The 9012-nt window shown below is 45.2% G+C and overlaps 1 long non-coding RNA gene across 1 annotated transcript; it reads right to left on the bottom strand.

The window, feature by feature from the left end:
• Nucleotides 1–1642: 1642 nt before the first annotated feature.
• On the bottom strand, nt 1643–2801 carry LOC125509624. The gene is made up of 3 exons (XR_007284172.1): nt 2719–2801; nt 1889–1949; nt 1643–1793 (listed from the first exon to the last, which is right to left on the bottom strand). It is a non-coding gene; the product is annotated as an uncharacterized LOC125509624 (long non-coding RNA).
• Between the last annotated feature and the right edge of the window lie 6211 nt (nt 2802–9012).

The following is a 9012-nucleotide window of genomic DNA, read 5'->3' on the forward strand; positions in this document are numbered from 1 at the left end:
AGTTGAATTGAAATAAAACCACGACGAGTAATTTGGAATGGAGGGCGTAACATAAAAAAAGAGTGATTATCTATGCATATAATGGTAAGTATATTTCATATTGCTATAAATAATTGTAACACTTGTATGCTTGGACTTTTGATGCCAGGCCAAAATATGATGCTTGTGCGAGCGCCGCGAATGGCTGGTGATGCGCAAAAGGCCAAACACCCTCGAGTAGGCTATTTTTCCAATTGTCGAACAGCAAAATTCCAGTTGGTACACTCAAGTTTCAACCAGTCTCACATCCCACATGAAATGATGAATAGCTTTGATCTTCAGTCCTATTCTCGCACATTTTATTTTATTGAGACATAAGGCTCATAGACTTATGTAGAACACAAGAAAATAGAAGAGACTAAACTGAAGACAATTTAAGGCTACCACATTTTACCATGTAGCTGGTAGTGGCCATACTCCACCATTTAATTTATGCAGAAGTAAAGAAGTAGCCAAGATGGACACTTTGGCTGTAATTTAGTTGAAAGAAGATTGTACAACCATTAGCACATAATTCGAAACCATCATGTATAGATTATATATTAGATGTAAGCAATACAGATCACTATATATAACTTGCAGTCTCCTTTCTTAACTGACGTGTGCACTCCAAAGTAATGCAGGAATTAGATATTTTACGTGGGAATAAAGTATTAGGGGAGCCATGATTTATATACCAACAAAGAGTATGCAGATACTACAACTTTCATTGAGCCATTTTTTATCTGTATCGATTTCGATCCCTGAAATTTAACCAGACGCATCTTGATCTGTTTTTGATCCAAGGAATTCCAGAAACTTGATGTGATGATGGATTACTTTTAGTCACCCTTCACGGTCACGGCCACCTATGAAACACAGTGCAATGCATCTCCAACACATTTAGGCATGTATGTAAACTACTATCTGCAGCAGGATCAGACTATATTAGAATCATCAAGTACCTTGTACCAAGTAAAGAGTAATTACCAAGTACCAAGTAAAGAATATTACTGAGAATCATGCCTAGCTTTCTACCCAACTTGCAGATTTCTTCTCCCCTGCATAGGTATCTAGGAAGACCCAAAATCGTACAACTTGAAATTCAGCGAGATGCATTGCATCCTTCAACCAAGGAACAGTCGTTGCCATCCCCTCTGCATACAGGAAATGGCCACCAACCCACCTTCTTCCTGAAAAGCAGAGCAAAGAAGAACAGAGTAGAGATATAATGGGTGATACACTTGAAGGCTGGATTCCTTCGGATTTCGTATAACTTCCCAATGAACAACCGGCTGGTTTAGCACATGTGCCATGTGTGAGTGAACATTGTCCGCTAAAGTTCAGACGTCATAAAAACAAAAATGCAAACACTAATTCCCAGTGGGTCTATGACTCTGAAAATTGTCGCGCATTGTGCTCGTGCATAACATTCTGCCCGAAGAGAGGTGTCGCCGTCAGTTTTCAAGGGCCTATATGGCCGAGCTCACAACCATGGGCCCAGATATCTACCATCCTATAGGTCCCGAAATTGCCATGTTCAGGGTGTTCAACACCGTGTAGCAGCACAAAACTGAACACATAATAGTTACTTTTTCCACAATATTTATAGAACCATTGAACATTCAGGAAGTCTTTCATAGGTTTTAGGAACTACATACCCCACGGCAGTTGTTAGTTACACTAACGGAATTGTCATCATGAAGGACTGCATTAATCTCAGTAGCATAGCCTGCTTGAGCTTCATCAACAACATTATTCAGTATTTCATAAACCTAGGATATGCCAAAAGAAAATGGTGGTCAGGCAAGAAACAAAACGTAACACCAAGTAACATGGAAAAAAGAAAGCATAATCCATTGAGATATACCAGATGATGCAATCCACATGGTCCTGGTCCTGTGCCTAAAGATTAGTATTAATTGTAAGACCTGAAAATTAGCCGGTATAAATAAATATCAAGCTAATGAAAACAATTTATGCACTCTTCACAGGAGAACGCATGCCTCTCTCAGTCGCAAGGATGAAGCAATGCAGAAATGTATGTTGTTCCTTTTTTCCTTTCTTTTAGCTGAAAACGCAAGCAAACTTAATACTACAATCAATAGATAATTCCATTAACTAAAAGTTGATAAGATTGATGAAATAACTATGTGTTGTTGGGTTCTTAACAGTTCATATGAAACACATAGTACATGTTTATCTATTCTAGAATCGATTAGAAGAACAAAATGCCTTGATAACAACATTTGTCAAATTCTTAGGAGAGGAGGGAGACAGAGCCTACGTGTAATTAATTATGGTGAGAATATATGTATACAATTGCAAAGCTGCTTGGAGCTGATCAACTCCGCTACTGTCGTGTCTACCTCTTAATCACATTGTCCTAGGTACCCCTCCGTGGTCAGGAGAATCACTTGGACGTTTGTTGTGGTGTATTTTTCAGGCATCAGCTTCTCCTGAATTGCATCAGACTCAGGTACCTTATCGTTAACGGATCTTGCCTAAAATACATAGCTTCTAGAATTCATCGTCAGGGCTATGGGAATAGCACTCATAAAACAAGGGCCTTTTTTAGCTCCTTGGCATAGTATATCTTCACGTTGCCATAGAGTGGTATGTGTCAACATAATAGGAAGCATCTGGAGGATATTAGGATAGTTTCCAAGAACATAAGTTAAATGAGATAAGCAGGTTTACCTATGTCCTATAGCACAACTTGGCTTCTAAATTTTCTCTCACCAGAACACCGGAAAGCAAGTCAGTAGTAGAGTATGGAATTTGCGTCTTTCCTTGGAAGCTTCAAATTGTGTTCAGAAAGATCATCCAAAGAAGAGACCAATAAGAACCTGAAGAAAGAAGAGCGGTCAAATGAATTATATAAGTGTCTCACTTGCATTGCTTCCTTCCCTTCCAGCCTTAGAAAACAACTCACTCTTGAATGTCCTACGCGAAATGAAGCTATTTACCTATTTCTAATATAACATCAAGAAGAAAAGCTACTAAGATGTCCTGTAGGAGAATAAATGATATAACAGGCATTCCTCATAGCTCAAACACATAATTTAGATATTTTCTTCTTCCTCTGAGATGGAGCAGGAAAGAAAGAAATACACTATACACTCTTCACGGAATAAATAATGTTGAAACTGACTAAGCTCGTTTCAGTTAGTGGCAAGCACATGCAATGCATATATACATATATGGAGCTTATTCTGAAAAGCACATACTTCCTTTTAGGCACAAAAATAAACACCTATTGAGCAGGAACCACAACACAACATAGAGCAAAATAATTCTCCTATGTTTTTCAGATCGTAAGCTTCAGAACCAAATTCCTTTTCACTGAAATGCTCCAGCAAGATAAATTCCATACTGCAGGGGGTTGAGAGCGGGTCTGCAGCAGACGACGCTGGCGACGTGCAGCCACGGTGCTGCATAGGCGAGATGAGGGAGATGCGGGAGGAGGCATAGGGTATGGTGACATGGAGTTGCGCACGAGGCCGGTCATGGCAGCAGTCAACCATCGATATCGCAGCTCCGCAGAAGGCGTCCATGGGGGCTCGGGAGGCGCACCTGGGCAGTCCAGGAGGAGTGGAGCGGAATGAGGAGGTTGAGGAGGAGGCACAGCGCTCGTGCCACGGACGACCGGTGACAGACCGGAGCTGGACGGAAGGAGATGGCCATGGATCGGGGCGAGTTTGGGCGGTTACTGCTGAACAGGGGGCGGAGAGAGGAGGAGAATAGAGAGGAAAGAGGAGTCAGGCGGGCTGAGGGGAGATCGCCGGCGTGGCCCTCGTCGGCGGCAGTCCCCTGCGAGAGGCGCGGAATCGGGTGGTCGGGCGCGATCATCTCTGGCGCGTGGCAGCTTAGAGGGGAAATTGGGGGTGGCGGCGTAGAGGGGAAAATTGGGGGTGAATTACCTGGCGAATCGTTTTTTGCTCGGTGTACTGCGGGTTAGATACGCCAAAACCTAGGGACTATTATGCAAAAGATGCGCGACGGTGAACCCGGAGACTCAATCTGTGCTTTATTATTAGGGAGAGATATATATGTGCCCCTCTCCGAAATTCACGGATGAACCCTAGCATTTTTCCCTCTCCGCCGCCGGACACATATCCCTCCTCCATCGAACATGTCTGCCGCCTCCCGCGCCCACTCAGAAGCCGCCACGTGTCCTGCCGGAGACCTCTAGCCACCGAGGCCCGCGGAGCCCGTCGCGGGCCCGCCAGGGCCCGGATCTGTGCGCCGCCGCCAGAGAATCGCCGCCGCCTTCACCCAGCGCCGCCGCCCGCCACTCCGGCGACTGTGCTCCGCCACTCCCCGCAGCGCTCTGGCTGCCATCTCACCCCGCCGCCTCCGCCGCATCGTCGCCTCCACCGCAACCGGCCACCGCCACCACGCCGCGCTCCGCCTACAACCGCCGCCTCCCGCTGCCTCCCGTGCGCCGCCCTGCCATGGCCGCCGGCGACCTAGCCCCATCGCCGGCGAGTGCCCGCGTCCCGTGCACGAGCTTAAGCTCGATCCGCCGCCACCAGGTGCTTCCCCGACCTCCACCACGGCCGCCCCCGACGCCTCACGGTCGGATCTGCCGTTCCGGCGATCGCCGGAGTTTCTCACCACCGGAGTTGACCTCTACCTCCAGATCTGCGTGGTCCCGACCATGAACCGCGGCGACCCCCAATCCAAACGCCACGTCCCTGTCCCGCACCACGTCGTTCACTTTCCTCGAGGTTGAAAAATTCATTAAGTCCTAGATGTGTGTATTTTTGTTACATACTTCATCATGCCATAACTTCTCACCCGTAGCTCCGTTTTGCATGCATGATATATCGAAATGTTCATCAGGATGTCCTCTTCATTTCATTCCATTGCACCATGCTTGTTTGTGTCCATCTTGATGCCCTAGAAGCTGTTGCAAGAGTGCTATAAAATGTTAGGTGCGGATTCTTATCAGATTATGAGCATTTGTCATTTTTGCCATGATTATTGTGTGCTGCATATGGTCATGAGCTCTACATGTGTTTTGGGCTATGCCATGCCATATTTACATGGGTGTATGCCATATATTTTTGTGATCAATGTGGTGACTAGCACAAGCATGCAAAGTAGCTCTCGTAATGTTGCAGGTTTCAGAGACTTAGAATTTCACTAAGTCTTTGCTTTGCTGTTATTTTTATGCCATGTATTCATGTTGCTATAGAGTGATCCATGCTTTGTCTGAGTATGTTCAGTAAGGATGATTTTGAGATATTGTTATGTTCTATCCATCCATGTATTTGTTTGCAATTATGGAATACCCTAGCATGACTCAAACTTGCTCTACTTTTGCTATAAAATGTTCCTGGCAGATTCTTTACGTGTTAATCAATTTTGCCAAGGTTGTTGTAGTTGATCCATGCATGCTATGAGATTGTTCTTGCCATGGTTAGCTTATTGATCATGTCTTCTTGCTGGGTGTATGCTTAGTTTGTCGTGCAATGCCTTGTGTTGAGTGCATCGAGCTCGCAAACATGCCTTCATAACTCTGTTTATGCCATGTCCAGTTTTTTGCTAAGTCTGAATCTGTTAACGAAACTTACTATGTTTACATGGGTGCCATCATATCTTATGATCCTTTTTGGTTTATGGTCAGTAAGGGACTTTTGTTATATGCTTTGAGTAGATTCATTCCATGCCTTATGTTGCTATGATTTGATCCTGTAGCATGTTGTTATCTTGCTCTAAACATTGCTTCCTGATGTTAATTCCTGACATGTTAGTATTTTCACTAAGTCTGTGATGCTGTTATTTTTTGCTCTTTTGCCATGCTTGTTTGAACCTGCTCTTCTGTGATTTAGCCGTAGCTCAGTGTTCATATATTGTCAAGCATCTTGAGTAGATCACTTCCATGTGCTTTGTTGCTATGTTGGAGTGCAGTAGCTTAGTTTCTTGTTGCATTCTAGATGGAACCGTGCTGTTAGATTGTGCCATTCTTGTTTACTTGCCATTTGCAAACCGTGCATCCGATTCCGGTGATCTTTATATCGATTACGACTGAAATCATCTCATCTTTCCAGCGGCGCACTTGGTTTGCCAAGTTGAGGCCTGGTTCAATCTTTTCCTTCCGGAGCATGCATATGCATTGCATATCACATCCCGCATATCATGCCATGTTTTGCATCATGTTGCTTGCGCATTGCACCGTGGTTGATTGTGGTTCCCTTTTTGCTTGTGTTCTTGATTTGGGTAGAGCCGGGAGACGAGTTCGTGTTCAAGGAACCCGTTGAGTACGTTTACAAGGATCAAGCTTTCGTCTTCTCGGAGAACTTTGCAGGCAAGATGACCATACCCTCGAAATCACTTCTATCTTTGCTTGCTAGTTGCTTGCTCTTTTGCTATGCCACGATACCTACCACTTGCTATATCATGCCTCCCATATTGCCATCTCAAGCCTCTAACCCACCTTGTCCTAGCAAACCGTTGTTTGACTATGTTACCGCTTTGCTCAGCCCCTCTTATAGCGTTGCTAGTTGCAGGTGAAGATGGAGTTTGTTCCATGTTGGAACATGGTTATTGTTGGGATATCACAATATCTCTTATTTACTTTAATGCATCTATATACTTGGTAAAGGGTGGAAGGCTCGGCCTTATGCCTCGTGTTTTGTTCCACTCTTGCCGTCCTAGTTTCCGTCATACTGGTGTTATGTTCCTTGATTTTGCGTTCCTTACGCGGTTGGGTTATAATGGGAACCCCTTGACAGTTCGCCTTGAATAAAACTCCTCCAGCAAGGCCCAGCCTTGGTTTTATATTTGCACTAACAACCTATCACCTTCCCTTGGGTTCTGCACACTCAAGGCTCATCTTTATTTTAACCCCCCCGGGCCAGTGCTTCTCTAAGTGTTGGTCCGAACTAAGTAGACTGCGGGGCCACCTCAGGGAAACTTGAGGGTTGGTTTTACTCGTAGGATGTCTCATTCGGTGTTGCCCTGAGAACGAGATATGTGCAGCTCCTATCAGGATGTCGGCACATCGGGCGGCTTTGCTGGTTTTGTTTTACCATTATCGAAATGTCTTGTAACCGGGATTCCGAGTCTGATCGGGTCATCCTGGGAGAAGGAATATCCTTCATTGACCGTGAGAGCTTGTGATGGGCTAAGTTGGGACACCCCTGCAGGGTTTTGAACTTTCGAAAGTCATGCCCGCGGTTATCGGTAGATGGGAATTTGTTAATGTCCGGTTGTAGAGAACTTGAAACTTAACTTAATTAAAATGCATCAACCGCGTGTGTAGCCGAGATGGTCTCTTTCCGGCGGAGTCCGGGAAGTGAACACGGTCTCGTGTTATGCTTGAACGTAAGTAGTGTCAGGATCACTTCTAGTTCATGACCATGCTTTGCTTCTCTTCTCGCTCTCATTTGCATATGTTAGCCACCATATATGCAAGTGCTTGCCGCAGCTCCACCTCACTACCTTTTCCTACCCATAAGCTTAAATAGTCTTGATCGCGAGGGTGTGAGATTGCTGAGTCCCTGTGACTCACAGATTACTTCCAAAACTAGTTGCAGGTGCCGTTGATACCAGTGCAGATGATGCAGCTGAGCTCAAGTGGGAGCTCGATGAAGATCGTGTTCGTTGTGTTGTTTTGTTTCCAGTTGATCAGTAGTGGAGCCCAGTCGGGGCGATCGGGGATCTAGCATTAGGGGTGGTATTCTTTTATTTTGGTTCCGTAGTCGGACCTTGATTGTATTCTGGATGATGTAATGCTATATTCATGTATTGTGTGAAGTGGCGATTGCAAGCCAACTCTGTACCTCTTTCTTATTCAGTACATGGGATGTGTAAAGATTACCCCTCTTGCGACATGCCTACAATGCGGTTATGCCTCTAAGTCGTGCTTCGACATGTGGGAGATATAGCCGCATCGTGGGTGTTACAAGTTGGTATCAGAGCCTTCCCCGACTTAGGACCCCCTGCTTCATCGAATCGCTGGTGTTGTTGAGTCTAGAAAAAATGTTTTGAGTCTTTTAGGATTATATATATCGGAGAGTAGGATTCTTTTTAATCCTTAGTCCCTTCGTCGCTCTGGTGAGGCATCCTGACATAGAGTTTTGACTCTTCTCTTCTCAAATTTCTCTAAAAAAAATTTAGGATCACGCGGGTATCTTGGAATCGTTTCGATGGTTTTGTGAAGAGAACATTATTCTTGGTGCCTCTTGACATTAAGGGTTGTGGCAGTGTCCCGGGGAGTTGAGCTCCAAGGTGTTGTTGTCACAATTTTATCGTTGTAGTTCTGGAATACCTGAGTTTCGCCGACATCGAAAATATCTTTTATGCAGTTGTTGGTGAGATAACCTCGACGCCACCCAGTACTGGGGCGGGAGTTCAGGAGTATTGCCATAACTCGTATAACGGATGCTTTTCGAAGGTTGAGGTAAACGATTTCCGAAGGTTTCTTGGTTATGTGTTGAAGGATGGATACAGCTGGATGTAGGATTTGCTAGTTTTGGGTGAGATATTATGCTTCCCCTGTATCCCCAACACCTGATTGCATAACCATAAAATTTTGGGAGTTTATAAGTGGGAATTGAAGTAGCTCCTAGGATATCTTTCCGACAGATGTATGATATGAAATTGGGGTTTGACGTCTAGTGGTCCGCCTATCCACGGTTGGTTTTACAGTGGTCTCGTTGTGTCTTGAAGAGTCCTTGGCTATGCTGACTCGGGGGCGCTTCGTAGGTCATATGCACTGCCTTGTACATGATGGTGCTGTACGATCGAGCCCGTGTGGGCCCCACCATGAAAACTTCGGACGGAATCTCTATCATATGTTTGTTTCCGGCTTATTTTGCAAGCCAATCCTTTGTTTTGCTTTAAGCTGTGGTATTCGAGTTGCTTCAAGGTCAAGTTGTTGACACACGAACACGTCACGTGTACCCTCGACGCCGGGGGTGATGCACCGCAGCTCACGTCGAAGGAGACCCGACCGACAGCGCGATATGCAAGACAGTCGAC

This window comes from Triticum urartu, chromosome 1 (genome assembly GCF_003073215.2).
Source record: "Triticum urartu cultivar G1812 chromosome 1, Tu2.1, whole genome shotgun sequence".
Lineage (NCBI taxonomy): Eukaryota > Viridiplantae > Streptophyta > Magnoliopsida > Poales > Poaceae > Triticum > Triticum urartu.